Source organism: Amphiura filiformis, chromosome 4 (assembly GCF_039555335.1).
Source record: "Amphiura filiformis chromosome 4, Afil_fr2py, whole genome shotgun sequence".
Taxonomy (NCBI): Eukaryota; Metazoa; Echinodermata; class Ophiuroidea; order Amphilepidida; family Amphiuridae; genus Amphiura; species Amphiura filiformis.
The window spans coordinates 2,792,311-2,807,721 of record NC_092631.1 but is presented as its reverse complement, the minus strand read 5'-3'; positions in this window follow the sequence as shown (position 1 = coordinate 2,807,721).

The following is a 15,411-nucleotide window of genomic DNA, read 5'->3' as shown; positions in this document are numbered from 1 at the left end:
TAAAAACATTGACAGGGTAATTTACAGTTCACTAATCACATCCAGACGACGGTGGCCGACATTATTCATGTGGCAACAGCCAATAGCGTAAACAAAACAGACAATATGACGGCAACACTGCCTGGACGTTGGAAGCCCCGTGCCGAGGTGCGTTTATAGCTCTATTGGCCCCGTTACAGAAAAAAATGCACAAAATACATTTTCACATGAAAATAAATATTTTTGGATTCAAAATGAATGTGAAGAAAAAAAAATTATTATAGCCGGGAGTGGGAATCGATCTCGTGACCCTCTGCGTGGGAGTCGAGATTCTTACAGCTAGACCATGCAAACATTGATACACGATGGGAGAAATATTTAGTATATATCATAAACATATCGTGCGTTATTCATACAAAACATTCAAAAAACAGTACTTACAATGAGGTTCACTGTCGAACCTCAACGGATTTAGACTGATAAAATAGTGCTTAATAACATGCATACACTTTTGGAATTATTTGAGACATTTTCGTGTTTACGTGTAAAACCAATGACAACGTCAAAATTCAGTCAATCTTGGCCGGCCCCCCCCTGATCACATCATGATGTGTATGGTGTGATTAATTAAAACCAATTTGCAATAACAGATCAATCAATTAATTTAAATCAACACCTTTGACATTTTAATTAAGACATGTTAACACATTCATTATATTGATTGGGCTCTGGCTGTTCCATTTAAAACCACACTACCCCTATGGAAGATGTTAGAAAAATCCATAGCAGGAGTATAAATTTCAAATGGATTAATTTGCACATATTATCATGTAAACATGCAATATATCAAATAACCTCAACTGGAATGGAATAACAATTGAAAAGTTCTGAGTGTCAAGAGGGACAGGTCTCTAGTTCAATTCTACAACCATTCATATCTATCACCTGTTTTATTATTGTATTAATGTGAATTGCCCCATGGAGGCCTCTTGGAGGGCAGAATTTTATTTAAATGAGGACGAGTGACATAGTATTCGATAGGATAGCAATTATTCACCAGTGAAGTTACGTAATGTTACTAGGCCTATGTCAACGGGATCACACGCTTGAGTAACGAACCTCGATCGAAACAATCACCACACAAAGTATATGGCACTCCAAGGCATACCAAAATATCCTGATCTGGTAACCAAGGGAATTACATAACCACATCACAGGCGTGTCCAGGATCTGTTTCTGCAGGGGGCTCAGAGGGGCTTTCAGAGTAATACGGGGGGCTTAATGGCTAAAATCGCCAAAAAGCGGCTGATTTTACATGATTTTTAACAAAGTGCACGGGGGGCTTCAGCCCCCAAAGCCCCCAGACATGCCACTGTATATATTCAACAACTCTTCCTATACTTTTGTACAGGAGCCAACCGTTGTTAATCCGTGATGAACACACACTTTTGCAGTAAGCGTATAGCGTATACGCGAACGCAAGATTACGCGTACGCGTTACGCATCAGCGCGTAAAATTCGTCATGCCTGGAACGTGTGCGTAAACATAAACTCACTTATGTTGGCGGAAGCAGCTAAATATTACCGCTTTATTCTTTAGTTTTATTGCTGATATCAACAGAGAAATACCGCGATCGTCTTGTAAGGTTGAGTGGCAATGATAAACAGACATTTCGAATGAAAGAATTATGTAAATTAGACATCTTTAGATTGTTTCGTTGTTGAAAGGGATTCAATCATGTTTCACCGTTATTCATCACCGATTAACAACTCACGTCTGGCGCGTGTGCGTGGTTTTCTTCTCAGTAAAGCAAAGTAAACCACGCAGACGACGCGAACGCATCGTTGTTAATCGGTGATGAACAACGGTGAAACATGATTGAATCCCTAAATCTATATAATCTCAGTGGACAATGGTGAATGTGAGGCATGCATGAGTTGAAGAGCATTTGTGGTTTGAATCACAGATCCTGGATTTACTAAAAAATAGTAAAATCAAGCTATTTTTGGGTGATTTTTTTTCGAACCCATATCTAAGAATTTTTGTACAAGTAAAATATTTCGATTTTATACATTTCAGCTGTCTTCCCTATTGGCTTTGCTGACAATGTGAATTCAAGCTACCCATTTCCCTACATCTTTTGGGGAATTTATCTGGAATAGCTTATTTTTCATTGCTTGTAAAGCACTGATTGTACGTAATAGGCAGCATAAAAGTCATCTTAAATCTACATTTAAATGTTAGATCATGTTTGTTAATGTTTTGCATCACATCTTTGATAGTCGCAGGTGTAATGAAGACAACATACTCCATCAAGATTCAAACGGCTTATCTCGCTATCAACCGTTAATAATAGTTACCATGGTAACCAAGCTATTTAAATGAAGGTTTAATCTAAGTTTAGATTGCTATAAAAAGGGAAAATCAATTTATGTAGCACTTAATTTTCACTATCACAATTTGTGTACCTTCTGAGTGAAAGCAATAAAAATAACAGGTTAATTTGAAATACATCACAATTTACTGTCATGAAAACTGGTCTTGAAAAAAAAAACCCACAGAAAACCATGGTTTTTTTTACAATTTTCTGTGAATTTTATTCAAAAATAGGCTGAAAAACACAATACAATAACAAAAAAAGCTGAAATCAGCTAAAACACTGAAAATTTTCATGCATGAATTTATAATGTAGACAAATTTAAGACTTCAAAAATTTATCTAGAAGTTTTGTGAAAAGTGGATAAAAATCTCTGAACTTAAAAGAAACTATATTCAGTACTACATTCAGTGCTATATAAATACATGATATATTCCTAGTGGCAATTTCTCCTGTCACTCTATCAGTATAAAGGAAACATTGTTAAGTATAGCAAAACATTTTGTTAACCTACTGGCTAGCTGTCTGCCACAAACCCTGCAGGATATAACTTTTATGGCAACTTCTTCAATGAAAACCCTTGAACAAATTCAAAAAGCTCTCAAAATTACGTTTTTACAAAAGCTATACAGCCAGTTCCCAACAAGCTCAAGAGGATTTAAATTACGTCAGAGATTAAGGGATCTAAAATGAGCGTTTATTGCGTTTCGACAGTATTTTTTGTGGGACATGAGAGCACCTCGGACCTATCGAATTGCATTCTGAATCTGAAGCATGTCTTTCTGATATCAAATAATTTTCATTTTTGAAAATCACAATATAATACAAATTTTATGACAAATTATAAAAATTTTATATTTTTCAAATTTTTGATATATAACAGTCCTCGAAGTAAATTATATAAATCTAATGATATATTCTTAAAGTGTATGTAGCAGGGAGGAAAGCCGACGGTCAATTGAAAATTTTGACCTTTCATATTGAAGATATGGATTTTTTTCCCAAAAAGACCTAATTTTTTTTGGTGTTTTTGGGAAAAAAATCCATATCTTCAATACGAAAGGTTAAAATTTTCCATTGATCGTCGGCTTTTCATCCCACCTACATACACTTTAAGTATAAATCATCAGATTTATAAAGTTTAATTCAAGTACTGTTAAGTATCAAAAATATCAATTTTAATGATTTGCCATAAAATGTGTATTAAATTGCAATTTCAAAAATCAAAATTATTTGATATCAAATGACATTCTTCAGTATTCAGAATGCAATCGATATGTCTGATGTGCTCTAATGTCCCACAATAAATACTGTCCAAACGTTCATACCCCAGCCCTTAACAGGTATTTGGGAAGGAGCAGTTTGACTGTATGATGTACTGTGTTCCCAATTGTGACTGATCAAGTAAAATGTGTTGTTTGTGTGGAAAAAATTAATTTTTACCTTTTCACTTATTATCTATGCCATATTTAACAGGCTACGATATACTGAAAATCCTATTAAAAGTAGACTTCTAGTTTATACCATAAACTTATTTTAATGTTGCCAAAAAGAATGGAATACAAAAGAAATTGAACGCTTGTTTTGAGCATAACTCGAAATCAATATAACCGACAAACATCTCATTTTACTTTTATTGCATCACAATTATATTGCTCTTCACACGCCACAGGGAATTGGAAATGAATGACAAATTTGTGACGCAATAAAAGCAAAATAAGTTATTTGTCGCTAATATTCATTTTGAGATATATTTAAAAGGGCTGTTCAATTTCTTTTGTATTTAATTGTTTTTGTGACAAGAAAATAAGTTGTATCTCATAAACTGAAATTCCAATTTTAATAGAATTTTCTGTGTATTGTAGCATGTTAAATTGGTACATATAATAAACGAAAAAGTGAAAATGGATTTTGCTACACAAACAACCCGTTTTGCTCAAATACATCATATATAAATGGTGAAGGAGGAACTTTTGTTCGGAAAGTCTTTGAATTCAGGATGTATTATCAATTTAAGAAAATATCAAGTTGGCTTTTTTTATAAATCAGTCAACTTTTTGATTCTGCCTTCTTCATGAGAGCTGTACAATCATGTTTTGAAGGTATTACTCGTGGGTGAAAATTAAAAGGCATGCTGCGTCACAGGTTTGCTGGGGTGTAGGAAGTTACAAACTGGAACATATTGAACTACAACATGATGATCATAATAATGTGATGATTAATTAAAGTCAAATATTTCTTAGGAATTTTTTTCACAATTCCAGTTATTGCTGAAAAATTTGTTTTGCTAAAAAAAATACTTTATATGGACTGCTACAAAAAGGTACTGTGGCCTCTTCCCAAAATTAAGAATTTCTGACATTTAGTCATTTTGATTTGCTCTATCATACACTGGTGACATGATTCTTATAAAGGAGTTTGGGTTTCACTGTGTTGGTCAGCACGTCATATTAAGTTCAGCATATTATAAATTTTAAATTAAATCCACAGTGAATCAAATCTATAGTAACACTATCATATGAAATCTTCAGGAACTTTTTTTAATTATTAATAATTATTATTTTACAAATGTTACAATAAATTTGCAAAAAAACATAACATTACAGGATAATACATTATATGATAACATCATTATGGTTCAATAATTTCAACAACAAAAATAGTAAACATATCAAATTTTAAATAATTTTAATTTTTTAATTTTAATTTAGTTCAATATGTCCTTTTGAGATTAAATAATATGTCCTACATGCTCTGTTGTGGAAAGAAATAAGTTAGGTGTGGTAATATCACAATGATCTTATGATGTATAGTTCAGTGACTTGAGCTTGCGTTTGAAATTTATTTTTACTCCGGAAGCCAGGAAATAGGTATTACAAACTTAAGTCTAAATTACTTCCTGACATTTTTAAATACAAAGCTTTAAAATAAGTTTACGTTTAAAGAAATGAAAATAAGGCCACTTAAAATAAGTTGTTTGTTTCATGTCCACGACTTATCCGCTTCGGGTATTGGCCCCCATGGATATTTTAAAAATAATTTTCCTGAAACTGCAATAAAATTTGTTACGAAATGAAATATCATCATGTCCAGCCACCTCTGAATAAGCTTGAAGACTTATACTGGCCTACATCTGTAACGCTCGCTATGGTCAAGTAGAACCACTGTATAGATGAGACTCTGTGATTTACTCAATCACAGGAAAAATATGGAACCAAAAATATGCATGGATATGGTCAAGTGAGCAAATTCTTTCTTCTTCTATTTTATTTAATTTAAAACTAATTTTATTTTGAATCATATTTATATATGTAAATTTGTTATTAATAGTTTGTGGTACATTAATAAATTCAGTGAGCAAAGGTATCAAAAGTAAAGTTGTGTTACGGGGTGGGTGGGGGTGGGGGCAGAATTTGACAACTATTATTATCACGATCAGTGATTACACATCGGAAAATATGGTTCGATTTGAAGGGGCAAAAACACCTCCCTCCACGCTTTCTTCAAAGAGGCCTAAAATATTGAAAATCTTTTCAACAAGATTAAAGGAAATGGTAACATGTAATATCCAGGCCTGTAGCCAGGATGTATTTTTAGAGGGAAACAAGATTGGGGAAAAAATCTTGCATAATACATTTAGCCTCTAAATATATATATACCTTTGGGACTCCTTTAAACATATTCACACAGGAAAGTTTGTAGCTTTCTGTCAAATTTCTTTCAAATGTTGCACTTTTGGAAATTAGAATGAAACACTCACATGTAGAAATGAAATACTGCCTGTATAAGTGGTAATTTTCGTGAGGGTTTTATTTTTGTGAATTTTGCGATTAGAGCTCCAACCGTGAAAATAAAACCTCGCAAATATATGCAATAATGTATTACAAGTACAGGGGAGGACTGGGCAATCGCGAAAATAACTTTCAAGAAAATGTGTCTTTCACTCTCTCTCTCTCTCTAGGTGCCATATCCTAGTACGTTGGCGATCATGTCATACCACAATTCTCTGTTATATGCCATCTCCAGAAGCTCTGTCACTTTATGTTCAGCTCCCCTTTCTTAGCCAGTCTTTCAGATTTGATAACCACATCACTCTCTTCCTGCCTCTGCTCCTTGTGCCCTCTATCCTTCCTGTCAATACTAGGTTCTCGAAACCATCCTTTCGGAGGATATGACCAAGGAATTTGAGCTGCTTAACTCTGATTTCACGTAACAGCTTCCTGTTCACATTTGCTCTACTTAGGACATCGTCATTAGACACTTTATCAGTCCACGGAATCTTCATCATTCTTCTAAGGAACCACATCTCACAGCTCTCCAATCTTCTTTTAATGTCTGTTGTTATTGACCATGCTTCACTTCCATACATTAGTACAGGAACGACATAGCAGTTGAGTACGCGAATTTTGGTCTCTACACTGAGGGCACTGTTTTTTAAGATCTTGTTTAACTTTGCGAACGTAGACTTAGCCAGTGCAATTCTTCTCTTTACCTCCTTAATACATCTTGCATCTTCTGTGATTAGACTGCCAAGGTAGTTGAAGGAGGAAACTTGCTTAATCCTTTGATCTTTCACATTCAATATGCATGTTTGGCTTTCAGTCTTTGATACTACCATACATTCTGTCTTCTTGCAATTTAACGATAGACCTTTCCTCTCACTTTCCTGAACCACCACATCAAGAAGCCTTTGCAGAGCCTCCTCAGACTCAGCTAATAGGACAGTTTCATCTGCATATATCTTATGTTCGTGATGTTATGTCCACCTATACATACTGCATATTTCACTACAAATTGCGAAAATAACTGTACGCAAAAATAACCACTTATACAGTACATGTTTTTGGGCTATTCCATTTGAAACCCACACTACCCCTGTGAAAGATTCTGGAAATATATTCCACAGGGGGAGTATGAATTTCAAATGGAATTAACATATTAGCAGCTCTGTTCGTCGTAACTCACTCTCCCATGGGGGAAGATTCAGGTTGAATCTTTCTCAGAGGGAGTATTACATTCAAATGGAGTTGCCTGATATGCTCATTTGAAATTCATACTCCCCCTGTAGCAGCTATTTCCAAAATCTTCCACAGGGGTAGTGAAGATTTTAAATGGATTAGCCTATTGCTTGCCATAGTGTAGGATAATGTATTATTTTTTTGAGACTTCGATAACTGTTCTGAACCATTTGTGCAGTAGTTTCTTTTATTCAGAGATTCAAAAATATTTCATTAACCACAAAAAAGTGTGAACATAAAAGATATGCACTAATTTCTTGCTGTACAGGTGTTAACAAATGAAATCATTTTGTTATAGACAATAACATCATTGGGCATCAATGGAAGTTATTAGCACTAGTTCAGTGTGGAGGGGAATGTGACAGGCACTCTCTGACATTACCAAATCCACCAGAGGCTGTATATGCATCCCGAACAGCGGCTTGATGGGCCGCTTTGCATGCACCCCATCCTGGGCGTGAGGAACTGGCATAAAATTGATCTACTATTTCAGTTTGTATTTTGAGTTTCAAGGGCCTAATAGCGCCTCTCACATCAAAAATAAGGTCCCCACTTTAACAGTTTCTAAAAATATTCCCACTTTAATGGATTTGTGGGAAGAGTTAGAGAAAGACAGTGTGAAAGGGAGAGCGATGGAGAGGCATACAAACAGACATAAGAACAGACCTACGGAGACAGTCAAAATACAACAATATCAAATATACATGTAATCAATTTCAGAAACCTGTCAAGGTGTTTTTAATAATAAATATTAAAATATTTATTATCCAAATTATGATTTATGAATATTATGATAACATAAATTATAAAGCTACCGGTATATAATATGCTTAAGGCAAGTTTTAATGCACACACATTACATTAGCATATATTGTACCAATTTACACCAAATTACACATAAACTATTGATAATAGAATACAGCATTTTCAAATGTATTCATTATTTATGTAGGCCATATACTTCAATTCAGTAAAATAGAAGTTAGTACTGGATGAATTACATAATATCTATACTAATAAAATAATGAGCTCTGTCTGTCTGTCTATCCGGCTATGCGTTTCGCCGCGCTTCGACGCATCGTTCCGATATTTCGGATATAGATAGGTATCGGGCATTCCACGTTTATGGGGTAGTTTTAAAGGTCATCGGAGGTCAAGGTCAAAGGTCAAAATTTCAAACTTTGTCCGATCGGGCCCAAACTTGGTGGGTGGAATCCTTGATACTAGGCGAATATATGCCCAAAATAAAATCGAGGTCAACAGAGGTCAAAGGTCATTACGGAGGGGTCAAATTTCAAACTTTGTCCGATCGGGCTCAAATTTGGTGGGTGGAATCCTTGATACGAGGGGAATATATACCGAAATAAAATTGAGGTCAAGCGAGGTCAAAGGTCATTACGGAGAGGTCAAATTTCAAACGTTGTCCGATCGGGCTCAAACTTGGTGGGTTGAATCCTTGATACGAGGGGAATACATGCCAGAGATACAATTGAGGTCAACCGAAGTCAAAGGTCATTACGGAGGGGTCAAATTTCCAACTTTGTCCGATCGGGCCCAAACTTGGTGGGTGGAATCCTTGATCTGAGGGGAATACATGTCCCAAATAAAATTGAGGTCAACCGAGGTCAAAGGTCATCACAGAGGGTTCAAATTTCAATTGTCCGATCGGGGTCAAACTTGGTGAGTGTAATCCTTTATATGAGGGGAATACGTAAAACTTAAAATCGAGGTCATCCAAGGTCAAAGGTCATCCAGGAGCTACATTTTAAACATCGTTTGATTTGGCTTAAACTTGGTGAAAGTAATTCTCCATATCACGGGAGCACTATCACGGCTACAGGTGCTCTTACAGCTACAGGTACACTAGTTACACAAATAATTCAAATTTATTACATCAACGACATCCTAAAGAGTAAAAATATAACATTTGGTGCCATAACAATATTGGTATTGCATAAAAAATAGTCTGTCAGAAGTGAGACAATGTTAACCCCCTGACCACTACCTGCCGATCTAACATTGCCTCTGATTGGTCAATTACATGATATCTTCACTTTAATCACCAATCAGAATGGAGCTTTGCAAATAATTCACCCCAATTTTTTTTTGCGTGGTGAAATTATTCTAACAATGTTGCTGATTGGTCCATTTGATAATGAAACTTCATTTTGGCCAATCGGTAAGTAGTTTTCATGGGGTTAAGTTAACTGTGACACCATCTGATCCAATCGGACCAAAGGTGGCATTTGTCAAATTGCAATACAGGGAAATTATATCGTCGTTGGGCAGGAAAAACCTCCTATGTGATTGTAGCCCCTGAACATGTTTAAAACAAAACTGCCAAAAGGTTACATATGAGGTTTTTCTTTAAACATGTTCAGGGGCCAATGACACATAGGAGGTTTTTCCTGCCCAAGAGAAATTGTCATTGTAAAAGCTCATAAACATTCAGGGGCGTAGCAAGTGGGTGGACAGGGTGGACGAAATCCAGGGGCCCCAAGGGTTCAGGAGCCCTGAGAAAGAGGGAAAATGCTAAAAGGGCTGATAAAGGAGATGTTAAAATGGCCCGCACTGCTCCTTGTCCATGTGCCACTGAAGCTCTTGCTACGCTCCTGATAACTTTGCAAAGAACACACCACAGATACATTGCCCTATATGTTTCTGCGTAAAATTCAAATTCAAATTTTTTTCTCAGCTTTAAAGCGACTGGTTACTTCAAATGTGTATTTTCTTTCAAATACACAAGCCAAGTAGTCATAAAAGATGAAAAAAAAAGTATTTAGTCAAAGCCAAAATTTTGAGATACATCAAGAATAATGGGATCAATGTTTTGTAATGGCCCAGACCTGAATCCACATTACTATATTATTGAGGAAATTTATATCTCTAAAAAGCCTCAAAATTTTATCAAAAATTACACAAAGAAGATAAATTCAACTCAAACAGTCCTGGAATATGCCCTTATTATTTATGATTTGATAACAAATTTGCACCAAAACACTCATTTTCTAAGCACATCATTTCTCTCAATTTGATCAGGGCAACTGTTTCCACTTTCAACAGGTTTGATTGCATTCACATCGTCTGCTATTATAGATTATTTTGTTTAGTGGTGTGGACTCTGCAACCAAAATAGCTGAGGATATAAGGCTTTCAGAAATAGCACACTTGGTTCCTGTGCAATTTGGTGATGAAAATAACAGGGGAAAGAAGACCCACATATTGCACACTAGCACATTTGATAATAACTCAATTTTTAAAAATGCCTCCTTTGGTCTGTGTGGATCAGATCATGTCACAAAATTTGTAATTCTCTCACAAATAATACTTTTTTTTTTATTACCCAGGGGCGTGTGAGAGGCCGCAGACCAAAAATGAAGAAAATTACTTTTAAAAAGCTGAAAAACATCGTAAAATAAGAGCAAAAAACACCAAATATGAGCTGAAAAGAAAAGAAAACACATACACTTTAGCAACAAAAAATGAGGAAATCAACTGAAAAGAGGAACTCTCACACCCCTGTATTACCACAATAATGAAAACTTAACCATGGTATAATATTTATCTATTATTTTTTATGTGAAGTACATCTACAAATCTTTTGCGCGAGTTCAAATAATATTTTGCATAAAATTGTGTTTATTTAAAAATAAAATTGGCATAATTTGATTTAGAATTTGTTTGATCACATCTCATAATATAATACTGAATATGATTAATTAATAATTCAAGTATGATTTGGCAGTTTAAAAAGTAGCAGTGCCAATTACATTTCCATTTTTTTTCCCGCCTCCTTTAAGATAATTTTCCAAATGACCTTCAACTTTCTTGGTTTAGTTTTGTTGTTCTTTTTTCTTTGCTTCCTTTCATTTTCATCAATCGTTTGATCCTGTTTTCCTCCTTTCTTTCATCCTTTTCTTTTTTACTTTTTTCTCTCTCATCTTCCTTTCTTTTTTCTGAATTCTCTACGATAGATATACATTATGTTTGAATAATATTAGTACTGGCACGTTATATATATTTCATTTGAGGTAGAACTTCTACATGAAAGACTAATATGGCTGTAATCCAAAATGAAAAATAATCTAAAAATGGGACCATGTTACAAAATATGACACATAGCAATAATGAATTATATCAGGCACTATAGAAAAATTATCAAATTCGTGGACATCGTGGAACATACTCTGCGTAGTAAGCAGTTGTACGCAGATAGCCTCGCTAATATGGACGTGTAGAGTAGCGTTGTACGCGCGTGTAGTTGAATGTTCCACGATGTCCACGAATTTGATAATTTTTCTATAGCAATGTTAGCTACAATTTGGTCCCATATCTAGCTTTTCATTCCTGCATAAGGCCATCTGAATTTAATAGTTCTGTCTCAAAGCCCTTCCTAATTTAAAAACCTAATGCGGAATGCATTTTTTAAGGATTTCTTGTTTTACTTAAATTTTTTTTATCTGTGGGACAAGCTTTTTGACAAGAATAGACCACCTTTTATGAAGCGTTTTATTTAGGCTACTTTGTCAGACATGAGATTTTTGTGTGGTGGATTTGGAAAAAAAATACAACAGCCACAAAAAAAAAAAATTTACTCAATCCAGCTGATATAACATGCAAAATGTGGTTGATTTTACTAATGCATCCTGGGGCTTTGCGACAAACTATTAAATTAAGATGGCCTAATATATTTCATTGTTAAAAGTAAAATATAATATGGATATTTGTTGTATCACTTTAATACAAATGTACACTCATACACACACTGCATAGTAATCTAAGTACAAATGTGCATGTGACAATTTAAATTAATATCCAAAAATTGATGACTGTCAATGGAATTATAAGTGGTTGTAAAGCTAAGGGCATCCACTTTTTTGCATGCAAACTACAGTACAATCATGTATACGAGAGGCCATCAGTGTGACGTCATATGCCGCCATCTTGTGGGTACACGCTGTGATGGTCGTTCGATCTCCATGTGTGAACAGCAAAGCTGCGCCCTGCATGTAGTGTGAACACGCAGATCATTAATACCCACAGGATGGCGAAAGGCTGACGGCCTCTATTTATTTGTGCAATATCTGAAGAATATCCAGAACCATGTAATTTCTATTAATATGAAAGATTGAGCATGTGGTAATTTTACTTTTTCTCCAAAAGTTGACTAAACTTGTAACACCTATAAAATTGAATGTTTAATATACAGCTAACAATGTCCATTTTAGCAGCATGGATACTGATATTGGACTCTTGACATTCTTGACATTTGCTTAAAAAGTTACGTTGCTGCTAACCAAGACTCCGAAAAAGGTAACTTTTTAAGCAAGTGTCCTTTTTCCCCGGGGGGATCACTCACATAAATGGTCTGTACGCATGCGTGACCAAAAAAACAAGTAAAAGGGGGTGTTTTTTTTAGGCAAGGCAAGTTACGCCAGCGTGACGCCGCTTAGGGTCTAAAAACAGTGATTTTCAAGAATAAGGGTAGTTTTCTGAAACTGGACAACTTGTTTAGGGTACCTGGTTAATAACATCTATTCATTCAGGTGGGGCATTTTTATTCACCGGGAGTATACATGATGTCAGAACTTAACTTAAAGTGTAATAAATATTCCACATATATGGTTTTTCAAAATATAACCTTGTGGATAATAATAAATGCCCCATAATAAAATGAATCATTTTTAATATAAGATGTGTCAGATTTGCTAACCATCTGACCATCCAGTATAAGAGGTAGACTTAAATCTTTGACACTGACCTGACAGTTTCTCCCATTAAGATCCCCTAATGGCTTTGTCACATAATGCATTATATTTGTCAAATCACTTAAAAATGAACATAAGGGATGATGACTTATGCACATTTTGTAAGGTAAATGCAGAAACAATCAAACATCTTTTTGTGGATTGCCCGATTTCTAAAATATTTTGGGATAATCCCAAAAATTAGATAAAAGACAAGGTCAATATAGACCTACTTATGACCCCTCAGTTAATTCTTTTTGGATCGAATTTTGATTTTATTCTAATACTGATTTTGACTATTGCAAAACTTCATTTGTATAGAGCAAAGATGACAGAAAAACAACCGAACTTAGATATTTTAAAAAGGGAACTTAAATGTTACTATAATGTTTTGAAATACCAAGCAATATGTAGCTTACAGTTACAAAAGTTTAATAAGAAGTGGCAATCGTGGCAACGATTAATGCTATGATTTTTTTACCCCTGCATATTTTTTCTCACAGTAAATTGATTTGCTTGTTTTTCAATCCTCGTATAAATTCTATTATAAATGCTTGTCATTAACACTAATAAATAAAATACAGGACAATGTACATTAAGGTCACTGAGTAAGTGGCAGTAATATGTAATAAGAAACTTTGAATAAAGTCAGCTGTCAAAAAAAAAAAAAAATTGTCAAATCACTTGTTTATTGATATTTCTTAAATCTGCTCCTAAATTTTATTGCAAAAATATGATAATGCCCATCCTTACATCAAAATAGTTAATGGCAATGTTAAACTATGTTAAAAATATTATTGCTTTTCAGCTATATTACAGTAAAATATATCATTATATATCTCAACCACTTAGTAATAATATATTGATATTTCTTAATTCTTTTTTATATATTTTATTGCAACAATTAGTTAATGTATCTTTTCAACAAAACATCTAATCACATTGTAAAATTAACCTTTTATAACTTGAAATAATTGTTACCATGGTTACACAACTACTGTAAAAGTGGAATTTTCACACTGCATTTTATCATGCTTATTGCTTTTCCAGCAAAAATAAAAACTCACAATTATGCTCTTTTATGCACATGTGTATGTAGAAATTAAGGACAAGCAAAGCAGTTCAAAATCGGCAAACCCAGACCTGCCAACCTACCAAAGTCAGAAAGAGGGACATTGAGACCAAAACCTTGTACATGTACACCAGGTACCGACAAATTCAAAGACTTGAGGTGTGCAACACTTTCAGAATTCAGAGAAGGTTTTGCAGGTCTGAATTTATCACAATAGACTAAAGAGAATGCTATAGCAAAATTTGAAAGAGAAATTTGCATCATTTTCTGCTGTTCTTACATTTAAATTTGTCATCACTAAAATTTTCAGAAAGCAGGAATCCCTCTTTTTCACATTGGTAAACCCCAAATGAGGGACAGTCCCTCAAAATAAAAAATGAGAGACAGTTGGCAGGTCTGCAAACCATGCAAAATCACAAACACAAAAATTACCACTTTTTTAAATATATTACAACAAACTAAAATATACAATTCAAATCACTTCATATATCTATATTTTCTAAATTTTATTGCAACAATTGCATATTGCATCCTTTCAGATAATCACATAGAAAAAATAAATTATCAAATTGTTAATATACTACTATAGAAAATATATGTGAGCTAACATATTGACATCTTAGCAGAAATATACAAACTTGTTATTAACAATACTTTCCCCTACACATATAAATGAGTGATAACATTATCATTATTATTGCAATTTATTACAGATGCTTGTACCTTTATGCGCTGTGTGCTAGCCATAGGCTTATGCGTGCTAGCCATAGACTTCACCGGGGGCCACTGGTCATTGACAAGGGGGTATCATGCGTGGCCAAAAATCACGTAAAAGGGTCTTTTTTCACGATCAGGCACTGTACGTGACGTATCGTGAATAGGGTGTCAAAAACATGGAAATTAGAGAAAAAGGGTATCTTTTTCACAACAGATTTACGTATTTAGGGTCCGTCCAGACTTCAGTCCTTCATAAGTTTCATGTCCTTCATGTTTATCCCTAGACTTAACTGTGTAGTTCTCTGTTTAGTCTCTTCTTTAAGTCCATAAAGATTGCCGACTTCACCCAGCTGGCCCTGTTAATATTTTTCCATTAACCCATTCAATGCTACACAACCCTACAACATTCAATGGTGATGTACATGTACAATGTACATTGTACATGCACAGCACGTGTATACTATAATTTTAAGAGTTTCAATTCTCCTTTATAAAGTCCA